Raw genomic sequence first — 24,716 nt, forward strand, 5'->3', positions numbered from 1 at the left:
TGGCTATTCGGGGTCTTTTGTTGTTCCATCTAAATTTTAGGATTCTTTGTTCTATTTCTGTGAAAAATGTCTGGTTTTGTATCAAGGTAATGTTCGCTTCATAGACTGAGTTAGGAAGCTTCCCCTCCTCTTCATTTTTTTGGAAGAGTTTGAGAGGGATAGGTATTAAGTCTTCTTTGAATGTTTGGTAGAATTTGCCAGTGAAGCTGTATGTTTCTGGACTTTTATTTTTGGGGAGGTTTTTGATTACTGTTTTGATCACCTTATTGGTAATTGATCTATTCAAATTCTCTATTTCTTCTTGATTCAGTTTTGGAAGATTGTATGATTTTAGGAATGTATCCACTTCTTCTAGATTATCCAATTTGTTGGCATATAGTTTTTCACAGTACTCTCTTGTAATCTTTTGTATTTCTGAGGGTGTCATTGTAATTGCCTCTCTTTCATTTCTGATTTTATTTATTTGAGCCTTCTCTTCTTTTTTCTTCGTGAGTCTAGCTAAAGGTTTGTCAATTTTGTTTATCTTTTCAAAGAACCAGCTCTTGGTTTCATTAATTTTTTCTATTGATTTTTAGTCTCTATTTCATTTACTTCTGCTCTGATTTTTATCATTTCCTTCCTTCTACTGATTTTGTGCTTTTTTTGTTCTTCTTTTTCCAGTTCCTTTAGGTGCACTGTTAGATTATTTATCTGAGATTTTTCTTATTTGTTGAGGTAGGCCTGTATTGCTATAAACGTCCCTCTTAGAACTGCTTTTGCTGTATCCCATAAATTTTGGCATGTTGTATTTTCATTTTTATTTGTCTCCACATATTTTTTGATTTCTCCTTTGATTTCTTTGTTAACTCAATAGCTGTCCAGTAGCATTTTCTTCAATCTCTACTTTTTTGTGGCATTCTGATTTTTTCCTGTATTTGATTTCTAGTTTCATACCATTGTGGTCAGAAAAGATGCTTGGTGTTATTTAAAGCTTCTTAAATTTATTAAGACTTGTTTTGTGGCCTAAAGTGTGATCAATCCTGGAGAACGTTCCATGTGCATTTGAAAAGTATGTGTATTCTTTGATTTTTGGATGGCATGTTGTGTTTATATCTACTAAATCCACCTGGTTTAGTGTGTCATGTAAGGCCAATGTTTCCTTATTGATCTTCTGTTTGGATGATTTATCCATTGGTGTAAGTGGAGTGTTAAAGTCCCCTACTATCATTGTGTTACTGTCTTTTTCTCCTTTTCTGTCTGTTAATAATTGCTTTATATATTTAGGTGCTCCTGTGTTGGGTGCGTAGATATTTACAAGTGTTATATCCTCTTGTTGGATTGTTCCCTTGATCATTAAGTAATACCCTTCTTTGTCTTGTTACAGTTTTTGTTTTAAAGTCTATTTTGTCTGATATAAGCATTGCTACCCCAGCTTTCTTTTCATTGCCATTTGCATGGAGTATCTTTTTCCTTCCCTTCACTTTCAGTTTGTGAGTGTCTTTAGGTCTGAAGTGTGTCTCTTGTATGCAGCATATATATGGGTCTTGTCTTTTTATCCACAGCCACCCTATGCCTTTTGATTGGAGCATTTAGTCCATTGACATTTACAATAGCAATTGATATGTATATACTTATTGCCATTGTTTTACTTTTTTATCGGTGTTTTAGTAGTTCTTTTCTGTTCCTTTCTTCTTCTCTTGCTCTCTTCCCTTGTGGTTTGATGACTTTCTTTAGTATTATGTTTGGGTTCCTTTCTCTTAGTTTTTTGTTTATTTATTATAGGATTCTGGTTTGTGATTACCATCAGGTTCATATATAATAACCAACGTATATACCAATTTATATTAAGTTTATGGTCTCTTTAGTTTGACCTCTTTCTAAAAGATCTACTCTTTTACTCCCCTCCTCCCACATTTTATGCTTTTGATATCATATCTAACCTCTTTTTTGTGTGTTTGTATCTGATACCCTCTTATCATGGAAATAGATAATTTTCTTATTTGTGGTCTTCTCTTTCCCCCTTAAATAAGACCCGTTAGCATTTCTTGTAGTTCTGGTTTCTTGGTGACAAACTCCTTTAATTTTTCTTGTCTGGGAAACTCTTTATCTATCTTTCCATTCTGAATGATAATCTTGCCTGGTAGAGTATTCTTGGCTATAGGTTTTTTCCTTTTAGAACTTTAAGTATATTGTGTGACTCCCTTCTAGCTTGTAAGGTTTCTGCTGAGAAGTCAGCTGATAGCCTTATGAGGTTTCCTTTTTATGTAACTTATTGCCTTTCTCCTGTGGCTTTTATGATTCTCTCTTTATCTTTAATTCTTGACATTTTAATTATGATGTGTCTTGGTGTGGGTCTCTTTGGGTTTATCTTTTTTGGTGCTCTCTGTGTTTCCTGTAACTGGATGTCTGTTTCCTCCCTTAGGTTAGGGAAGTTTTCATCTATTATTTCTTCAAATAGATTCTTTGCCCCTTTGTCTCTCTCTTCTGCTTCTGGGACACCTATAACACAGATGTTAGTGCACTGGATGTTGTCCCAGAGGTCCCTTAGACTGTCCTCACTGTTTTAAATTCTTTTTTCTGTTCAGCTTGGGTGATTTCCTCTAGTCTTTTATCTAGCTTGCTGATCCATTCTTCTGTATCATCCACCCTGCTTTTGAGTCCCTCTAGTGAATTTTTCATTTCTAGTCTTGTATTCTTCATTTCAGATTGGTTCTTTTTTATATTTTCCATTTCTTTGTTGATGTTCTCACTGAGTTCATCCATTCTCCTCCCAAGATCAGTGAGCATCCTTATGTCTCTTTGTTTTAACTCTTTGTCAGGTAGATTGCTCACTTCTGTTTCATTTAGTTCTTTCTCTGAGGTTTTGTCCTGTTCCCTTACTTGGAATGTATTCCTTTGCCTCCTCATTTTGCCTCTTTCTCTGTGCTTGTTTCTATGTACTAGGTAGGTCAGCTATGTCTCCTGATCTTGGAGAGGTGACCTTATGTAAGAGATGCTTATGAGGCCCAGCAGTGTGCTTCCCTTTCATCACCAGTTCCAAATGTTCCAGGAGTGACCCCAGTGTGGACTACATGTGTCCTTCTGTTGTGGCTAGGTTGATCTTGCTGTAGGTGCCCAGGAAGCCTGAGCTGTCCCCCTGGCCAGCTGGTGTAATTCTCAGCTGCATGTGGCTGCTATGGACCCCTCTTTCTCTTTACCAGTTTTGGGGACCCCCAGAACAGTTGGCTGCAATGTCTAATAGCACATTCCTGTTGTAGTTTTTCTGTTAAATGAGTAGGCCCCCAGTATCACTGGATGTTAGGCTCAGTGGCTTACAATTGCTGTAGGCCTCAGGCCTATAAGGCTCTTGTCAGCACTCTGAGGATTACAGCTGGGTGGGGCTGGTCCCAGGCCGGGGAGCACCCAATTGTTTCAGGCTTTGGCAGGTGTTTCCGATCCCCCATGTGGCTGTTTGAGAAGCACAAGTCTTCTGCAGCTGATAAGCCCCACTGCTCACAGGACCACACACACTATCAACACTGTCTTGCCCTGTGTGCATGCTCCAACCCCCTGAAGTGGATCCAGTCACCCCATGGCAGTGGCCTCACACACTCCACCAGTGCCCCCCACACTCCATCTGCTCCTTGTGCACACCCTGCCCCACAGAGGTGGACCCACTTGACCAGCTGCAGAGAATCCAGGCATCTAGCCTATGCAGGCCCACAAGTTGCCCAAGGGCTTGTTGTTGGGTGGGACCAGTCCCTAGAGCAGGCTGTGTGCCCTGGCTGAGCTGGATTAAATTGGTGCTCTAGTGAGAGGGGCAGACCCTGGGCTAGCAGGTCACAGGTAGAACTCCAATGGCATCTGCCAGCGACTGTGTCAGCATGCCTGCACCAGGTCACAACAGTGGCTAACACCAATGTCTCAGTCCCTGGAGAGGTCTCACCTCTCACCGAGATGCACCCAGGGCCTATCCGGTAAGTCTCTTTTCACCAAAGGACTGTGCACCTTTCTTTCTGGAGATTTTAGGTTGCTTTCCGAAATGGGTGAATTTGTGCATAGGCCCTTTAAGAGCTGCCTTTTTTTCCCCTTATGTCTGATAGCTTTCCTGAGGGTATTCCCCATTGTTGTTAGCAGCCAGCAAGGCCAGATATTATGACACTCATCTTGGTTGTACTGGGTACAAAAAATGCTTATAGCGGCAACACTCCCCCGCTCAGATCCCCTAATCCTCAAGGGAAGGGTGCATACCTTTGGATTGCTCCTGGGCGGCTTTGAAGAACTGTGGCTTGTGAAGGTGGCTTTTTTTCTCTCCAGAAGGGAATTTCTGAATCTTCCACCTCAGTCAGGACTGTCACGTGTTGCAGGGGTTCCTCTTATCCAGTTTTCAGTTCTCTCTCAGGGGTAATTGTTTCAAAAGTAGTCTGTAAGTCTGCTGTGTCCATGGGAGGAGGTGAGTTCAGAGTCTGCCTAGGCCACCATCTTGACACCAATCTCCTATGTTTATCAAGTAAGACTTTCATAGGCACTTTTTTCAAAGCTGCTATCACACATGATTAGCAACACTTTCTTCAATTTTGAACTCAAATAAAAACAAAGTAATTTTTTTCTCCTTAATTTGTTTCTAGGGGAAAATGTGTACACACACAAACACACACACACATCCCTCACTTCCAGATTTCTAACTATTTACAACAGTTTCAGCTTTCTGGGTAAGAACTGAATTTTTATTTTTCTCTCCTCATTTGTCCTCACAGTTCCAGCTGAGTGACACAGAGGTCACATGTAGATGTACCAAAATCATCCTACAAACTTGTCATTTCACCCATATTGTTTTCATAAATTTGCTAGATCCCTCGGTGCAAACATATGATTTTCTTCCTCAGTTCACCTGAAAATTGTTTCTTCAAGCCTTCATTTGGAACGATCTAGATTTGGGTGTTGTCAGCAGTTCACAGATATATTTGAATAGTCACACTCCCTATATCTAGGGCAATGTCATCAATCACATGGGTGTCAGGGATTTGTTTGGTGGCCCCATAAATCTTTGGCACTAAAATGAACTAAGTCTCTCACTTAGGACCAGGGTCCACAGCTGCACTTGATGGAGTCTTTCTATCAATTTCTAGATGACTGGAGCATGGTTTTCCCCAGATGAAGTTTGTATGTGTGGATGTATTCATTGAATGTAAAGCCTTTTTCTAAAAGCTTTAAGTATTCCAGCAGAAGAGAATTTTATCTCAGCCACTTTTATAGGAAACTAAAGTTCAAGTAGAATATATGAAAAATTTTTATTTCTCCCCAAGTTAGACATAAAGGACACTGAAGGAAAGTTCCAAATATGGACAACTGTTCTGGATTGAGTAGATTTGCCCTAAGCAGAAATTTTTCAACTATAGAGGAAAACCACATTATTCAATAAAATAACTTTTTAAATTATGAAGGTACCACAATAATCTACGCTATGACAAAATTGGAAAATAAAGAAAAGGAAAAAATTTCCAATAATATCAACAAAGAACATATCTATACTTATTAGTTTGACTGTTTCCTTCTAGTGTCATTTACATCTGTATTTTTGTCTGTTTAAAATTCCATTTGCATATTATGTGATAATAATACTGATGAGTAATATGTATTGAGCACTCAGCTAATGTGTGCATTCCAGTTATTTTCTCAATTGGTGGAAAATCTATGATATATATATTACATTCACTTTTATAGATGTGAAGACTGAAGCTTAGAGTGGAAAATTTTCCAGGACACAAAGTGAGTAAGATTGGTCCTTTGCCTATGCACAATTTTCAGCATTGTCTCTTTTAATCCCCACTTTGCAATTAACATAATCATATTGCATTCATTGTCCATGTTGCTGTGTAGTCTTTATAACAATAATTTCTAATGACTATATCGTGTCCATTAAGTGCAGGTGCCATAAAAATTGAATTATTCTAGAGTTGAAAACTGTAGTTACATTTTAAAAATTCAGGAAAGGGCTGGCCCAGTGGCTTGGTGGTTAGGTGCTTGTGCTCCACTACTGGCGGCCTGGGGTTCAGATCCCTGGCGCGCACCGACGCAGCGCTTCTCCCGCCATGCTGAGACCGTGTCCCACATACAGCAACTAGAAGGTTGTGGAACCATGACATACAACTATCCACTGGGGCTTTGGGGGAAAAAAAGGAGGAGGATTGGCAATAGATGTTAGCTCAGAACCGGTCTTCCTCAGCAAAAAGAGGAGGATTAGCATGGATGTTAGCTCAGGGCTGATCTTCCTCACAAAAAAAAGAAAAGAAAAGAAAAGAAAAAAAATTCAGGAAAGTACTTTGTTAAATATATTTGCACACATAATATTTTCATATTTTGGATTATTTTCTTAGGATATAGGCCCATGATTAAAATTTACACCAAAAAAAGAGAGGGCTGGCCCTGTGGCTTAGCGGTTAAATGCGCGCACTCCGCTGCTGGCGGCCCTGGTTCTGATCCCAGCCACTCCCGGAGGCACTGCTTCTCTGGCCATGCTGAGGCCGTGTCCCACATACAGCAACTAGAAGGATGTGCAGCTATGACATACAACTATCTACTGGGGCTTTGGGGAAAAAATAAATAAATAAACAAAAAAAGAGAAAAATTTTCAGCACACTCAATGCATATTACCAAACTGTTTTCCAAAAGAGTTATATTGATCTAAAAATTTACCAGTAGGTCTTGAGAGTAGTAGCTTTCCCACGCCTTTATCAATATCAATATAATAATTTTAACTTTTACAAAATACTTGAAATAGAAGTTTACTGAAATAATAATTCAAATATTATAGTGATGAATAAAATAGTAAGTTAATGGGGCTGGCCCCATGGTGTAGTGGTTAAGTTTGGCGCACTCCACTTCAGTGGCCCCAGTTCATGGGTTCAGATGCTGGGTGCGGACCTACACCACTTGTCAGCCATGCTGTGGTGGCGACCCACATACAAAAAATAGAGGAAGATTGGCACGGATGTCAGCTCAGGGCTAATCTTCCTCAAGCAGGAAAAAAATAGAGAAAGATTGGCAACAAATGTTAGCTCAGAGTGAATCTTCCTCAGCAAAAATAAAACTCCTTACTCACCTCCCCCCAAAATCCCTGAAGTAGTCACTCCCTGAAGTATTCAATGTTTACCGCTTCTTGTATTTTCTTCTAAGATATTTTCTATAGTCATTGGTATCTATCAACCTATCTATCTATCTATCTGAAATAATAGGACATGCATTATTCTTAATCTAATTAGTTATCTAAATAACGGATGACACACTACTTTAGAAAGTGATAGAGATATATCAGATAACCTCAGAGAAGGTCTATTTCCATGTTTTTGCCTCTCTGAGTGGTAAATTGCTTTTGATTGTTACTTGTGCATGCTAGCCTGTTTTGGGAGGCAAGGAGAGTGTCTGTTTTTCTGGACCAGCCTTAGTTTTATGCAGATCCTGAGTCCCTTGTTCTCAGGAGTGGGGTTCTCTCAAGGATCCTGCCACTGTCCCTGTATTAGGAAGCTTCTAATGGACTGAGTTCCATATGGTTTCCTGTACGTTCCCCAAGGGAATGAGATGTTTTTCTTTTTCCATTTCCCCACCATCCCCAGCCACAGTGGGTCTTTGACTCAGGCCTCTGCCATAGGGTTTGTTACCCCTCCCCCCAGTGGCTTTAACCTTTCATTACTCAGAGGAGAAGGCATCAGGTGGTGCTTTGTGTTTTTCTCCAGGGGCTGCCACTCCGCTCCACCAAGGGAGGCTTTCTCCTGCCTTCTTCCCTGCCTCCACTCTTTGTCCACGCACCTGGCATGTCCTGTGCACCTGGTGAGCCCATGGAGAAGAGTCTCTGAGTGGGTGCAAGGTGCCCTGTGTCTGTGACACCTCAGGTTTCTATTCGCTTAGATTTGCTCACACTGGGCCTTTCACAATTCACTAAAAATTAGCCGAATTCTTTTTGCTCCCTTGTATGAAGGTCTCATCTTCCTCCTGCTGTAGCTATTAGGACTGTGCTCCGCCCTGCCTTTCCTTTGATATCAGAGTAGTTGGTTGTTCTATTACCTTAGCTTTTTGATGTGTCCAAGGAACATTATAATTTTGTACATTATCCTGCTTTTTCTTGTCATTAGGGTGGGAGTGACACTCTCACCAGCTTTCTACACCTTAGGCGGAAACTGGAAGTCTACCTACATTCATGAAAAACATTTTGCGAGATATAGAATTCTTTGTGGACAGGTTTGTGGTGTTTGTTTTATTTTGTGTCACTTTAAAGATGTTCCAGCTTTTCTTTGCCCTCAGTTATTCCTGTGAGAAGTCAGTGGTATTCAAGTAGGTGTTTCCTGTATGAAAAATACTTTTTGTTTTTGCTAGTTTGCTTTTTTCCTGACGGCTTTCAATATTTTCTCTGCAATTTTTATATTTTGACTGTTTTCCTATGATGTTTTTGGAACTGTGCTTTTCCCTTCTTCCAAGTGTTGCCTCTTCTGCAGAATCTGCTCGGTTTTCTTTATGGGACTGCTCTTTTGATTTCTTTGTTAGTCATTTCTCCAGAGTTTATAAATGTTATCTGTAGGATTGTCTGCTTGGTAGGAGCTTTCACAACCATATCAGAAGTGGGTTGCAAACAATTTGCTTTTACCTCAGTCTCCATTTTGTGATCGTGGTTGTCTGTATACACAGGAAGTCTGATAGGACATAACCTTAGTTTTCTGCTTAGTCCTGCCATCCTCTGTGCCCAGAGGTTTTAGTCCATCAGGTCCCCCAAAACTAGTCTGGGCTGGTGTTGAGCTGGTGGCCACAGCCACACCGGAGGGACTTTCTTTTAAGATTCATAGACTTTGGTAACTCTAGCTGTGTTCTAGTAGAGTCTGCAGACAGGACCCATACTGGTTAATTTTAAAAGCTTCTCAGATGATTCTAAAACCTGGTCAATTTAAAAAACCACTTAAGTTCTTATTCTACAGTTTTCATGACCTTGCTCAGTAGCAAAACCCTTCATGACAAATTGAGTTTTAAAAATCGTAGAGGATTTAGAATTGTGGAAAAATGGGAAAAAAAATCATTCTCAGCAATGGGAGTAGTATAATCAAAGAAACAGGCAGAAAATCAGGTGACGGTAATTACTGCTGCATTACTGGAAGATGGCATGCTTGTTGGAAATTAGTTTGGGGCTACATTTTGGATGGCCTTGGAAGTCAAACTAAGGACACTGGGATTCATTCTCTAGATAATAGGAACTCAATTAAGCTTTTGAAATGAAGAATAACATGATTAGCACTGCCCACAAAAGAGACTAATTCTACTAGCTTGTACAGCTCTGACTGACATCGAGAGACTAGAAGTGAAAAGACTATTTGCAATATTCTAGGAGAGAGTAATTGTGGGCTTGAATGAGAGGTTGGTCCCTGGAATGTAAAGGTTGTGATAGATGAGAAAGCTAATAAGGCAAAAGGATCAATAGAAGAGACAGGGCCGTGTCAAAAACAAATTGAGGTTTTAAATATAAATGATTAGGAGACTAGGCTGTCATTTACAGCAACTCGGAACAGAGAGGCATAGCAGCTTTGGGGACAAGATAAAACACTTAATTGGGGTTACAGTTATTCGAGGGGCTGGTGGTACTTCCAATTGGTGATAAGGCAAACTAGTCTAAGTTCATTAATGCAAATATACAGTCTATCAGGGATGCAAACTTTCTTTCTTTTTTTTTTTTTTTTTGTGAGGAAGATCAGCCCTGTGCTAATATCTGCCAATCCTCCTCTTTTCTTGCTGAGGAAGACTGGCCCTGGGCTAACATCCGTGCCCATCTTCCTCCACTTTATATGGGATGCCGCCACAGCATGGCTTGCCAAGCAGTGTGTTGGTGCACACCCAGGATCCGAACCGGCGAACCCCGGGCCGCTGCAGCAGAGCGCGGACTTAACTGCTTGCGCCACCGGGCCGGCCCCCAAACTTTCTATTTTTAATAGTAAAATTCTATCATTGAGATTTTCTCATTTAATCCAGAACACCCTGTGGATATATTGAATTAATACTCCCATTTATTCATTTTGCATTTCATATGCAATATTTCATAACAATAATTTGATCTTTCAAAGAGTTTTCAAAACTTTATTTAAACAATTTAAAGAATGAGTCAAGAGATTATATTTACTTTCTAATACAAAGTTCCAAAGTTCCAACACTAATTATCCTCTGTTTTCTTTTGTGCTTAATTTTGACATTATGTTTTAATTTTAACTTTATAATTACCATTATTTTTAATCTGTATTTTAAAATGATTTTATCAGATTATAATGTACATACAGGAAAGTGCACAAATAGTAAGTATAGACCTTTAAGAATTTTCACGAATGTCCTTCTGCGTCTCTTCCATTTTACCGTCCACCTCCTCCAAAGGAAGCCGCTCCTTTCACTATAGATTAGTTTTGCCTGAACCAATCATATAGTATGTACTATATTGTGTCTGTTTTTTTTCACTCAAAGTTGTGTGTGCTGTTGTTCCATTCTGTTGCATTAGAAATATTTATTTTTATGAATTACACTGATCTTTATTGACATTTGCATTGTTTCTGGTTTGCAGCGAATCAGATAATGCTATTATAATGTAATTATACAAACGTTTCAGTCAATATATGTATGTATTTTATTGGGTTTCTATTTAGATTTGTGATTGGTGGGGTGAGTGTTGTCTATCTTTTTTTGTTTGTTTTGTTTCGTTTCTTTATTGCGGTAACATTGGTTTATAACATTGTATAAATTTCAGGTGTACATCATTATACTTCTATTTCTACATGGATTACATCATGTTCTCATGTTCACCGCCCAAATACTAATTGCAGTCTATCACTACACATATGCACCTAATTATCCCCCTCCCTTCTTCCCCTCTGGTAACCACCAATCCAATCTCTGTCTCTATGTGTTTGTTTGTTGTGTTATTATCTACTACTTAATGAGTGAGATCACATGTACATGTCCGTCTTTAGTGGAGAGTACCAAACAGTTTTCCAAATAGAAACGATGAGTGTTCCAGGTTCTCCTCATCCTTGCCAGTGCTTGGCAGTGCTTTCAGTCTTCTTAATTTCAGTCATATTAAAGTATATGCAATTGTAAATCATTGTGGAATTAGTTTACATTTTTCTGGTGATTGAGGAGACTGAACACTCAAATGTTTATTGACCACAAGTTATCCTCTTTTGAGAAGAAATTGCAAAAGACTCTTGACCATTTACTATTGGTTGTTGTCTTTTACATAGTGATTGGTATAAATTCTTCATGTATTCTGAATATGGGCCTCTTGTTTATCAAATACATTGTGAATATATTCCTCCTACTCTGTGGCATACGTTTTTACTCTCTTAATAGTCTCTTCTGATGATGATTATTTTAATATGGAATAATTTATCCATATTTTTATTTATAATTACTCTATAAAAAACTTTACCCATTTCAACGTTATGAAAATATTCCCATATGTTAAGTTCTAGAAGTTTTATCATACATCTTTTACATTTTTATTCCTTTTATTCTTTATATTTACTTTTATTTTTATGATGTGAGGTAGGTTGTCTGGTTTAATGATTGTCCTTATAGTTGGACCAAGCACATATTCTTGTACAATGACCAAACTCAATTTTTGAAAAGTCTATTCTCTTCCAACTGTTCTGCAGTGATACATCTGTCACTAATCACGTCTCTGTTTATGTGTAATTCTGAATCTTGACTGTTCCATTTCATTCATCTATTTGCCTTTGCTTGACTTGATACGACATTCTCTTCCATAGTCTATCTTTATGATACATTTTGAAATCTAGTTATAGAAATCTAATTTTGTTTGGACTTTCTAAAGATTGTCTTAGCTCTTCTTGGCCCCTTACAGTTTCATATAAATTTTAGAAAAATCTTGTCAGTTTAAAAAATAAATGTGCTGGATTTTGATTGGGAATGCATGAAACCTATAGATCAATTTAAGAAAAAAATAAATCTTTACAATATTATTCTCCCTATCCATGAACAGGTCATATCCCACATTACTTATATCTTCTTTATTTTCTTTTGATAATTTTGTACAATTTTTAGTTACATTATTATTTGATATTTTGATGCTATTGCAAATTGTATTGTTGCCTTTAAATGAAAATAAAATTGACTTTATATTGACCTTTTACCCTGCAAGATTCCTAAAATCACTTATTAAGATGAAAAATTGTCTTCAGGTTTATTTTATATATTGTATATACATAGTATGCTGACTTAAAAGAAAGTTTTATTTCTTCCTTGAAATTATTGTAATTTTAATTCTTTTTCTTGCTTTATTTCCCTTGCTTGGACCCAGAGGAGAATGTTGAACAAAAATGGTAATAATGGATATTTTAGTCCCTCTCCTTAATTTCATGGAGAAATCTTTCAATATTCACTATTGAATATAATTTTTTGATGTAAGGTATTTTTTAGATAGCTTAAGGAGGCCTCCTATTAGTATTATAACAGGTTTTATCATGAAAGCATGAAAGGATGTTGAATATTATCATATGCTTTCTTTGAAACTATCAAGATGATCATATAATTTTATCTTTTATTCTGCTGATATGATGAATTACATGATTTATTTTCATAGGTTAAAACCAATTGTGCATTCCTGGAATTAATCCAACTTGTATAAATTTGTGGATGATTTTTGCCAATATTTTACATAGGATTTTATATGTATGTTTATGTTTTCATCAGATTTTGGTGTGATGGTTATGCTGGTCTCATAAAATAAGTTGAGCATTTCTCCCTTTTTCTATTCTCTAGAATAGTTTTTTATAAGATTGATGTTAATTCTTTCTTAAATATTTGGAAGAATTCAATTATGAAATCATCTCAGCTTAAAGTTTTCTCTGAAGATTTTCAAGATCCAACTAATCTAAGTCTCGAAAATATCAGGTACATTGTGGAAAATTATGGGGAACTACCATAAATTTAACCAAGTGATAGCACCAATCACTATTGCATCTGTGCAATTGTCAACACAGTGATAAAAGCAGATAATATCTCAATATTATGAAAATATTGGTAACCCCAAAGACCCCTGGAAGTATCATAGGCACCTCCAGGGTCTCAGGACCAAGAGCGGGCGTAGCAGTGGTCCCTTTCACCGTTATTCCTAATGACCCGTTTGAGGAATTTGTGCTTTAGTTTCCAGGAGAAAAATGCTTCTACCAGGCTACACAGCAAGAGTTCCACAAAAACTGAAACTATAGCTATACCTTAGTCATTCTGGGCTCTCACATAGGAGTACAGAGGCATTTGAAAAGTTATTACACTGTCAGTGGAAACTGATCATTACTATCATGAGGATATAGAGTTGCTGCTACATAATGAAGACACAGGTTCACTGTGTTTCCGTATCTTGTAGTTTACCAGGAAAGGGTACTAGCAGAAAGCATGACCTAACAAGAGCATGGTAACTAGGGGCTCAGAGCCCTCAAGAATAAAGATTTGGTTTATCCCAGATCATCAGAAGCACTGACCAATTATAAGACGAATTTTGATTGAATGGTAGAAGAGATAGATAGTGAATATCAGGGGCAACTTTTAGATGAACTGCAATGAGGCAAGTCGCTTGTTTCACTAAAACTCCTGTGCATGTTAGTGTTTGAAAACATTTGCCTTTGAAGAAGAGGTGACAGGATAGAGGAAACTTAACTTGGCATGTGAGTTGTTTTGAGCATTACAACGGGCAGACTGTAGCAGATACTGTCAGTACCTTCTCAGATACCTGAGAGCTTACCATATCTGTGTGCTCTAGACAACTGACAGCTGCCAGCATGTAGCTTCATGCTTCATGACTTATTCTGGAAGCCTCCTCTGCCATACCCATGGAAGGCTTTGGAATTAATTAACACTCTCAGGAATATCCCTCAACCAATGCCTGATAAGAAAGGGTGCACAAAACCCCCAGCCCCATCAAGCCTTGGGTGGGACATATCTGAAGTATGTGCTTTACATCATTTCCCAGAGTTATTCCGGGGTTAAGTTACAGCTCTCCTCTCTATCTTGCTTAATAGGGTGCTCCTGTTTGGTTGCTTCCCTTCCTTACATCAGTTCCCACTTCCCTCTTGATGTTCCTTGTATCTCCCAAATGAGCTACTTGCACTAAGATCTTTATCTCAGGGTCTCCTTCCGGAAAAACCCAAACTAAGATTTGTAGCTACCACTTTTTGCTAGGTTTTTCTGCCTCTTGGCCACTGCTTGGGAATTAGAAAATGCCTTACGGGTAAAAGTGCTTCTAAATATCAAGCTCACTTCTCTGTTCTCCTTTTCTCCCCAGGTTCTCAAACCTTCAAGTCCTTACTGATTTCATAGCTCTCTGATGCCTTCAAACAGACTTTAAAAATTGTATCTAGCTATTACACTTTTCTCAGTGGGAGAGTTGGTCCAACATAACTGATAGCAGAAATCAATTTCTTTCATAAACCCATATGCGAATTAAAGAAACTTTAATGAGAACTAAAAGCAGTTACTGCCTTCTTCCATGACATTTTGAAAACTCGAGGAACATTTAAAAAATATAACATGCAATTTTCTAGAGGTGAAAAATAACCAAGCCAAGCTCCAGGCATTCTTACACTATAACTCTTTCCATCACCTTTGATTCTTTGTTTTCTGGCAATCTCTACATCTTTTGAGTAGTTTCTTTGTTCTTATTATATGAGAAAGAATTAGACTTTTAGATTTGCTATTGTTTTCATGACACATTCAGGGAATAGCTATCTGGCTTTCAAGGATCGTATACTCATTCCTTTGAGGGTAAAGGAGCAAGTATAAAACATTCATATTTCCTTTCATTTTCTATCCAGTAAATATGTTCAAGAGGGACATAGTATAGTATTTTGAATGGAGAAAGGTTAAAGGAATGAAAAAGTGCTTGTTTGAAGGGTTCACCATTAAGACTCATTCTGTAGATTAATAGAGAGATCACCAGTCTCCAGGGGTAGCAAGTCAACAATTTCAGGAAAATTAAATTTACATGAAAATCTGGGGAAAATGAATAACATTTCAATCTTTGTTGGTGGCAGGTCAAAAAGCCACATCCGCATTGAATTTGGAGCTCTGCTTTACAATGACTTTTACTGTGACCTATTTTCCATCTCATTTTATTGACGGGCTGAAGGCTTCCCCATGAACCAATTGGTTTCTTTGTAGTTTTCAGTTCCATATATTCAGGAAGCTGTGCCCAGTGAGCTGAGTTGTAAATATCATGCTCCATGTGACTTGTCATTTAGTGAATGCCATGAAGTTTTATTGTTTCCTGAATGATGACAAATTTTGCCTAATTAATTGTCTCTATATTAAGGAGTTGGACGCCCCGTCAGTATCACCTTGTTTGCTGATGTAAGGAGCATCCCTTAACAACTACTTTTTTTTTTTTTTTTTAACAGTATGAAAAATTTATTGATATGGTTTCAGATTCCACATTGCAACTACCTTTTAAGAAACTACCACTAGTCAAGTTTTGGTGAATTATCAAAGAAGAATGTCCACAATTATGTGAAAAGGTTATTTAAATACTCCTCCTTTTTCTAACTTCATATTTATAAGAGGCTGAATTTTCTCCTACACATCGACCAAAACCTTTTATCACAACAGACTGAATACAGAAATAGATATGAGATCCAACTGCCATCTGTTAATCAGACATTAAAAAGTTTTGCAAAAATGTATAAGTTTCATTTGTCTCACTAATTTTTTTGTTTTTTGGAAAATATAGTTACTTTCATAATAATGCATTGTTTTTTTTTTTGGTTTGTAATTTTTTATTTATTGCAGTAACATTGGTTTATAACATTGTATAAATTTGAGACGTACATCATTATACTTCTATTTCTGCGTAGATTACATCATGTTCACCACCAAAATACTAATTACAACCCATCACCACACACGTGTGCCGAATTATCCCTTTTGCCCTCCCCCCTCCCCCCTTCCCCTCTGGTAACCACCAATCCAATCTCTGTCACTATGTGTTTGTTTATTGTTGTTATTATCTACTACTTAATGAAGGAAATCATACAGTATTTGACCTTCTCCCTCTGACTTATTTTGCTTTGCATTATACCTGAAATGTCCATCCGTGTTGTCACAAATGGCTGGATTTCAACGTTTCTTATGGCTGAGTAGTATTCCATTGTGTATATATACCACATCTTCTTTATCCATTCGTCCCTTGATGGGCACTTACGTTGCTTCCAAGTCTTGGCTATTGTGAATAACGCTGCAATGAACACAGGGGTGCACGTATCTTTATGCATTGGTGTTTTCAAGTTCTTTGGATAAATACCCAGCAGTGGAATACCTGGCTCATATGGTAGTTCTATCCTTGCTTTTTTGAGGAATCTCCATACTGTTTTCCATAGTGGCTGCACCAGTTTGCACTCCCACCAGCAGTGTATGAGAGTCCACATCCTCTCCAACACATGTTGTTTCCTGTCTTGTTAATTATAGCCGTTCTGACGGGCGTGAGGTGATATCTCATTGTAGTTTTGATTTGCATTTCCCTGATAGTTAATGATTTTGAACATCTTTTCATGTGTCTGTTGGCCATCTGTATATCTTCTTTGGAGAAATGTCTGTTCAGGTCTTTTGCCCATTTTTTAATTGGGTTGTTAGTTTTTTTGTTGTTGAGATCTTAACAACTACTTGCATGTTGGAGAAATATAAGGGGGGAGAACTAATGTCTTATTTATCACAAGGACAAGTCACAATCTGAATATTTATTCCATAGGATCAAAAAAATGAAAGAAAAAAAGTCAAAATTTTCTCATCATACCAATTAAATATAGGAAAAGAGTTTTCTCTATTTTGTCTGAGAACGAATATGAGTTGCTGATATAATATTCATTTTCTTCCCAAATGAGATACCACTCTGAAGACGAGGGGTATGAAAATATTGCCTTACTCCTCTGAGGTTAGGCATCAAAAATGCTTTAGATTCATATCTAATGTGTAAAAGTAAAGGAAGCCAGCCTTACATTCTATGTTCCCCTTTCTTACTTTTTTGTAAACATCCTACCTAATCCTGGCATTTGCACTGTTGCTCCAAACTTTACAATTCCTTGAGAAAAGAATAGATGTACAACAATTTTGGTTATAGTTCTTGCCCACCACTGAATTGTGTGTGTTTAATTGTCACACACAACTTGAAGCAATTTGAACTCTGTAGCAGAGTCCATATCAAATGGTCTGAGACATGGCAATGATCTTGTCTAAGTTTTTTCTTGGTGGTGGTGGTGGTGGTGAGGTGGTCATCCAAATGCAGCCAGCAGAAATATCCAAGGCAGGCCGGCCCTGTGGCTTAGCGGTTAAGTGCGTGCACTCCACTACTGGCGGCCCGGGTTCGGATCCCGGGCGCGCATGGATGCACCGCTTCTCACGCCATGCTGAGGCCGCGTCCCACATACAGCAACTAGAAGGATGTGCAGCTATGACATACAACTATCTACTGGGGCTTTGGGGGAAAACTAAATAAATAAAAAAAAAAAAAAAAAAGAAATATCCAAGGCATTGTTTTGATATGGGCAGGATAGATTTTTAAAAAAAATTTCTTTATACAGAGAACATAAAAGTTAGTATTATTCTATTTATATACTACTTATATTTACCAAATGTTCCCTCTAAACATCATGTAAAATTTTAATGTATTTATCATTCATTCATTTATTCAAAATATATAGAAAACTTATATGCTAAGAATATTGCTAAGTGGTTGATTTAAAAGGATTAAAAAATATATGGCTTGCTTTCAAAGAACTGGCTGAACATGGATAAATTTTGACTTCTAAGTCACACACATATTTCATTAGCTTTTGTCTTTGCAAAATATGTACCAGATTTAGGGCTAGATATTGTGATATGCTACATGGTTATGACTATGTTTGTGAATACCGTGTTACATAATTATGTATCTTCAATATTTTTTTCAAAAGCATGCCAGAAGAGAAAATTTAACATGCACTATCCTGAGATCAAGAAGAATTTTTGTTATTTTTGTATAAGGTGGACCTGGAAGCAAGAGTCAGCGTAGCATATGCTACTCTCTTCCGAAATAGATTTTTTTCTCCCCTAATATTCACTAAATGCTCATAATGTACTCTAAACACATTATTGTCTTTAAATTTCTGATCCCTTTAGGTGCTGCTGTTAATATTCCAATTTTACAATAAGGACACTGAGCAGTGAGAGTCTCAGTTCACGTGGCTAGCATGTGTCAGAGCCTTCACTCAGCGTCTGCACCTGCAATCTTCTTGTTGTTTATGATCAAGCGTGTTTGGAATTTGTGCGAGGATTTTCTTCTCAGTTTACATATTTTTATGATGAGTTATAAATCAGGAAACACACCATCATTTCCCTCATGGGCCCATCGAAAGTCTTAACTGCATTTTGAGTGGGAGGTCATCCCGTGCTTTGATGTTGCCCCTGTATTTGAGTCATGCCTGATTTTTATACATCCAAGGGAAAATGCAATAAGGAAATGAGAAGTTTGGTAAAAGTGACTAAGTGCTTTAGGGCATTTGTGGGATTAGAGAGGTATATTTTAATACTCTGATCTACAGTTAGCCACCTATTTTTCCTGAGTACCACATGTAGGGCAGGCATCACTAGGATTGGGGGATTTTTCTGAGTTTTCCTGATTGGCCTAAAGCAATGAAGAAGAGAAGGGGAGGTGACACATGAGCAAAAGAAAGGGATGGAGTGAAGTGGCATGGTAGAGAGAGTGCTATTAGAGAGGAGGATGAACAAAAAGATGCATACGGAGAGGAGCAGCCTTGAAACACCAGATGCTTGTTGGATTTCTGGCGGGCACCTGTTCTGTCAATTACTCCCTCCTGCTCTGGTGAGGAGGGAGAGAATTCATCCCTAGTTCCTTTTTTTTCTACTTCCACATTTCTCTCTGGGGTTGGGGAAGGTGAGCAATTTGTTGCAAATGCATGATGAATTTCATTAGGTATTCACAACTGCTGTTAAAATCACTGGGGGTCTGCAAAATAGGAACCCAACATGCCCAGAACAGGTTTGACACACAGAGCAAGGTTGTGAAATTTGTCAGAAATTAAAAGCTGTGCTGGTAAACTCAGGTCCTTTATGATTCTTTTTTTTTTCTGAGCAGAACATGATTTTATTGAAATAATGACAGTTACATGTTTTATTAATGTGCTTTATAGACAGGCTTCATAACATGATCTCATCATAAAATCCTGGAAGGTAATGGATTTATCATTCAATGAGTTAATGCAGTAGAGAGTGCTTCGTAGCCTGGAAAGTGCTAAATAAATATTAGTCATTGCAATAATAATCCACATGGCATTTTGCCTTATAGATTTTTTTATTTTAAATAAGCTTTTTATTTTAGAACAATTTTGGATTTACGGAAAAATTGAAATAGAGTACAGAGAGTTTCCACATACCCTGCACCTAGTTTCCCCTATTATTAACACCTTAAAGTGGTATGGTACAATTATTATAATTAATGAACCAGTATTAATACATTATTTATAGTCCATATTTTATTCAGATTTCCTTAGTTTTTACCAAAGTCCTTTTTCTGTTCCATGGTTCCACCCAGGATACCACTTTATGTTTAGTTCTTATGTTTCCTTAGGATCCTCCAAGCTGTGACAGTTACTCAGACTTTCTTTGTTTTTGATGACCTTGACAGTTTTGAGGAGAATTGGTCAGGTATTTTGCAGAATGTCCTTCATTTGGGATTGGTGTGGTGTTTTTCTTATGATTAGACTGAGGTTATGAGTGTTTGAGAGTATGATCACAGAGGTAAAGTGCTATTTTTGCCACAGCGTATCAAGGGTACATGCTATCAACATGACTTATCACTCTTAATGTTGACCTTGATCATCTGGCTGAAGTTGTGTTTGTCAGTTTTTCCACTGTAAAGTTACTCTTTCCTCCCTTCCTCCACACTGTATTCTTTGGAAGGAAGTGCTATGCACAGCCCACACTTAAGGAGTGGGGAGTTATGCTCCACCTCCTTCAGGACAGAGTGTCTACATAAATTATTTGAAATTCTTCTTCTCCAGGGCTGGTCTGGTGGCGTAATGGTTAAGTTCGTGCCTTTCCCTTTGGCGGCCCAAGGTTCGCTGGTTCAGATCCTGGGTGGGGACCTATTCATCGCTCATCAAGCCAAGCTGAGACAGCGTCCCACATAGAAGAGCTACAACTCTACAACTCTGATACACAACTATGTACTGGGGCTTTGGGGAGAAAAAAGAAAAAGAAGAAGATTGGCAACAGACGTTAGCACAGGACCAATCTTCCTCAAAAAAAAAAAAAATTCTTTTCAGGAGATTTGTCTCTCCCTCCCATTTATTTATTTATTGAATCCTATACTTATATCTATATGGAATTGTAAATATATATATATTTTACTTTGTGTTATAATCCAATACAATTTAGTTGCTCAAATTATTCCAGCTTTGGCCATTAGGAGCCATTTATGTTGGCTTTTGTCCCTTTGAGATACCCCATCATTGTGTGTGTGTGTGTGTGTGTGTGTTGTTTTATTGTTTTGTTTAGCACTTCCTTACTTTCTCACACTACAAGATGCTCCAGGCTCATCTTGTAGATGTCCTGACCCAGTACTGGGATCAACCATTTCTTCAAGGAGCCCTGGTTCCTTTTATTGAAGAATAGCATTGGAAACCAAGGTCTCAGTGAGAGGTGTGCTCTCTGCTACTGAAGTGTCATTTTTCTGGGCCTTCTCAGCTGACAAAGCAACGAAATATATGCATGTATATTAACCTGTGTATTATACGTATCTATAAATATTTTGTATATAATCATGTGCATGTATGTTCAGATAAACATGAGTCCATACTGGTGTCTCCAACTGTAATCCATTACCATATGGACCACATCCTGCTGTTACTTCTCTGAAACATCCCATTCCAACAGTGAGAAACCTGACTCCCAACTTACCAATCTTTATGTAATTGCTTTTTTATAGATTTCAACATTTACTATTAGTATGCTTCTTGTGTCCGAGAAGCAGACGTCAAGATAGAATTAGATGTGTACAAGATTTATGGGGGGAAATACCTGGACAGGAAAAAGGAGAGAGAAAGCAGGAGTAGGTAGGGAGAGGTTTTAGACCATAATGCAGGCTTTACACTTGTGAAAAGAGAAAGAGAAGGAAGGAAGGAAGGAAAGAAGGAGGAAGGGAGGGAAGGATGGGGTGAGAGGGGCCTCACACTGTGGAGCAGCTCTGAGAAAATTCTCAACCAGGACGTTAAGGAGCCCCAGAGAAATTATTGCTCATTAGAGGAGATCCACGTAGAGCAGAATTGGCCTAGCTATAGTGTCCCCGCTGTGCTCAGTCATTGGCTGGGAACAACTCAGAGAGAATGTGGCTTTGGTGTAAACACTGCAACAGATCTCAAGGTACAGTAGCTGGATACTGCTTTTCAATGATGCTGTTCATTGCAGGAGATCTGTAAAGGGAGATCTGAGCCACGGATTTCCATAGCCATCACAATTCTCTATTGTTGTGTAGGTCTGTTATGTGTTGAATTGTATCTGCCCAAAATTCATGTATTGAAGTCCTAACCCCCAGTACCTCAGAATGTGACTGTATTTGGAGATAGGGCTTTTAAAGAGGTAATTAAGGTAAAATGAGCCATATGAGTGGGCCAATTCCAATATGACCCGTGTCCTTATAAGAAGAGGAGGTTAGGACACAGACACACACACAGAGAAGACCATGCGAAGACACAGGGGGAAGATGGCCCTCAGGTTGGCCAAGCAGAGAGGCCTCAGAAGAAGCCAATTCTGCCAACACCTTGAGCTTAGACATATAGCCTCCAGAACTGTGAGAAAATTTCTATTGTTTCAGCCACCTAGTCTGTGCTACTTTGTTATGGCAGCTCTAGCAAAGTCCTAACATTTAAAAGTCTTTAATTAAAAAAAAAAATCCATCTCAGACATATTTACGTATTTACAGGTAAAATGCTGTGATGTCTGGGATTTATTTTGACATACTCCTGCCAAAAGAAAGGAGGATAGATGATAAAGAGTGGCAAAATGATTACTGTGGAAGCTGTTTTGAGTATATGAAAATTCACCAACTATTCTCTCAACTTTAGCATATGATTGAAAATTGACATAATAAAGAGTTTCAAAATGTAACTAACTCATTATTATTAATTTTTGATGAGTGAGTCTATAGGGCACAGCATGCCAGGATCTGTATGGATTTAAAATGTTAAATTTAGAAAACCACGTATGTTGCTTCCAAGTCTTGGCTATTGTGAATAACGCTGCAATGAACACAGGGGTGCATGTACCTTTGCAAATTGGTGTTTTCAAGTTCTTTGGATAAATACCCAACAGTGGAATAGCTGGATCATGTGGTAGTTCTATCCTTGCTTTTTTGAGGAATCTCCATACTGTTTTCCATAGTGGCTGCACCAGTTTGCACTCCCACCAGCAGTGTATGAGAGTTCCCTTCTCTCCACATCCTCTCCAACACATGTTGTTTCCTGTCCCTATGTGTTTGTTTATTGTTGTTATTATCTACTACTTAATGAAGGAAATCATACGGTATTTGACCTTCTTCCTCTGACTTATTTCACTTTGCATTATACCCTCAATGTCCATCCACGTTGTCACAAATGGCTGGATTTCATCGTTTCTTATGGCTGAGTAGTATTCCATTGTGTATATATACCACATCTTCTTTATCCATTCATCCCTTGATGGGCACTTAGATTGGATTGGTGGTTACCAGAGGGGAAGGGGGGAGGGAGGAGGGTGAAAGGGATAATTCGGTACATATGTGTGGTGATGGGTTGTAATTAGTATTTTGGTGGTGAACATGATGTAATCTATGCAGAAATAGAAGTACAATGATGTACACCTGAAATTTTTACAATGTTATAAACCAATGTTACTGCAATAAACAAAAAATTAAAAAAAAAAAAAAAAAAGAAAACCACAACAATAGTAATGTCTACCCACTAAAAGTCAAGAGTTCTACAATACACTTTATGAAGCTACTCCAATGGTTATAATACAGGCCAATAAGGTAACTGTTATTGACATTAATTTATGCTGTTAGTAAGTAGCTTAACTTGGACTTGAACAATAGCCTTCCTGTTTCAGCAGCCAGTGTTATTTTCCATTATGCCACTGCCTCCCATAATAATAACTACTTTTACTGAATATATACTGTGTCAAGCATTTTGTCGGGTGTCATATATCATGAGGGAATGTCAAATTTGAAAAAAAAATAGTTTTTATGCATCTGTTGATATGGTCATATGGTTATTCTAATTCATTCTGCCAGTGTGGTAAAATGTATTAATTGATTTTTAATAACTTTATTTGGGTATAATTGACATATAATTAACTGCACATTTGAAAATTCACAATTTATTAGCTTTTAATATATATATATATGCACCTGTGAAACAATCACCACAATTAGCATAATTACTATTTCTATCACCCCTAAAAGTTTCCTCATGCTCTTTTATAATCCCTCACTCCTGCCCCCTTCCCACCCCACAACCGGTGATCTTTTTTATGTCACAGTAGATTAGCTTACACGTTTTAGAGCAATGATCAGCAAACAATGGCCTGTGGGTCAAATCTGGCCCCACCTCCTGTTTCTGTAAACAAAATTTTATTGGAACACAGACAAACTCATTTATTGGAACACAGACACACCTATTATGTGGGTTGGAGAACACAGCCAAAGTTTTGGCAATTCACAAGTCTACTCTGGCTTTTAATTTTCTGCTGGGTTCCCTTGTATTTTTTCTGGGAATACATAAGGCCTCGTGATCCAAACAGTGATGTCTGGATAGCTAGGACCCTCTCTGGTCTATCCCGAGTGTCTGTGCAGTTTTGCATGTGCACAGCCTTCCAAGTAGCTAGAGATGTGTGGGAGCTTATCAAGGCCTGTTAATACTGTCTCATTCCACCATCCTTGTTAAATTTCTGGCTAATGGGACAGTCTGCTGCCTGTCTCAACCAGAATTGCAACCTCATGCTAACTGTGATTTTACTCTCCCCGTTTTTTTTGCCATCAGGATTACTACTGTTTTGTGCAATATCCAGGAGTTTGGGATTTTTCTAGTCTTTGAAGCAAATTAAGTCAGTGCCCCCTAGCAGTGAAACTGCTGATTCCTGCTTAGCAAGCTGGTGGAGTAGGAGTGGGGCCCATGAGAGCAGCCTTCAAACTAAAGCTCCAGAAACTCCCTCTGTTCTTGCCTCAGGTTTGGTAGTTTTTCTTGAATCAAGTCTTCTCCATTTTTTAAAATTTGCCTCTGGTTGATCTCCAGAGTACTGAAATGGTTGTCTTGGTCAATTTCGTCCAGTTGTATCATTGCTTTTTGGGGAGCAGCTTTGCTGAGCTCTTCATACCACCATTCCAGAAGTCCTGCCTTCTTCATGCCCTCTCTTAAGAGGTCTTATTATTGGCCCTATAATTCCCCCATTCTCCTCACTAATTCCCACCTTCCAAGAGCCGTCAGCTGTAACTTTAATTTTTCTTTGGCAAAGTTAAAGAACTTACATTCTGTTATGTGACCTTCATTAAATCTGTACTGTTTATAAAATATTTTATTCTTTTAACAACGATTTACTCTGTATTTACAATTTGCCTGTCAGTGTCAAGGATTCTGAGTCAGGAGAGGTGCATCAAATATCCTGGGCTTTACTCTCCTGAAATGCACTTTTTGTGTTTAGACATAGAGCAC

The 24,716-nt window shown here is 38.1% G+C and overlaps 1 long non-coding RNA gene across 2 annotated transcripts in view; it reads left to right on the forward strand.

Moving 5' to 3' along the window:
- LOC131396219 (uncharacterized) overlaps nucleotides 1-24,716 on the forward strand; it is a 122,626-nt gene that overhangs the window by 38,121 nt on the left and 59,789 nt on the right. The gene's annotated exons all lie outside the window — the stretch shown is intronic.

Source organism: Diceros bicornis, chromosome 32 (assembly GCF_020826845.1).
Source record: "Diceros bicornis minor isolate mBicDic1 chromosome 32, mDicBic1.mat.cur, whole genome shotgun sequence".
Lineage (NCBI taxonomy): Eukaryota > Metazoa > Chordata > Mammalia > Perissodactyla > Rhinocerotidae > Diceros > Diceros bicornis.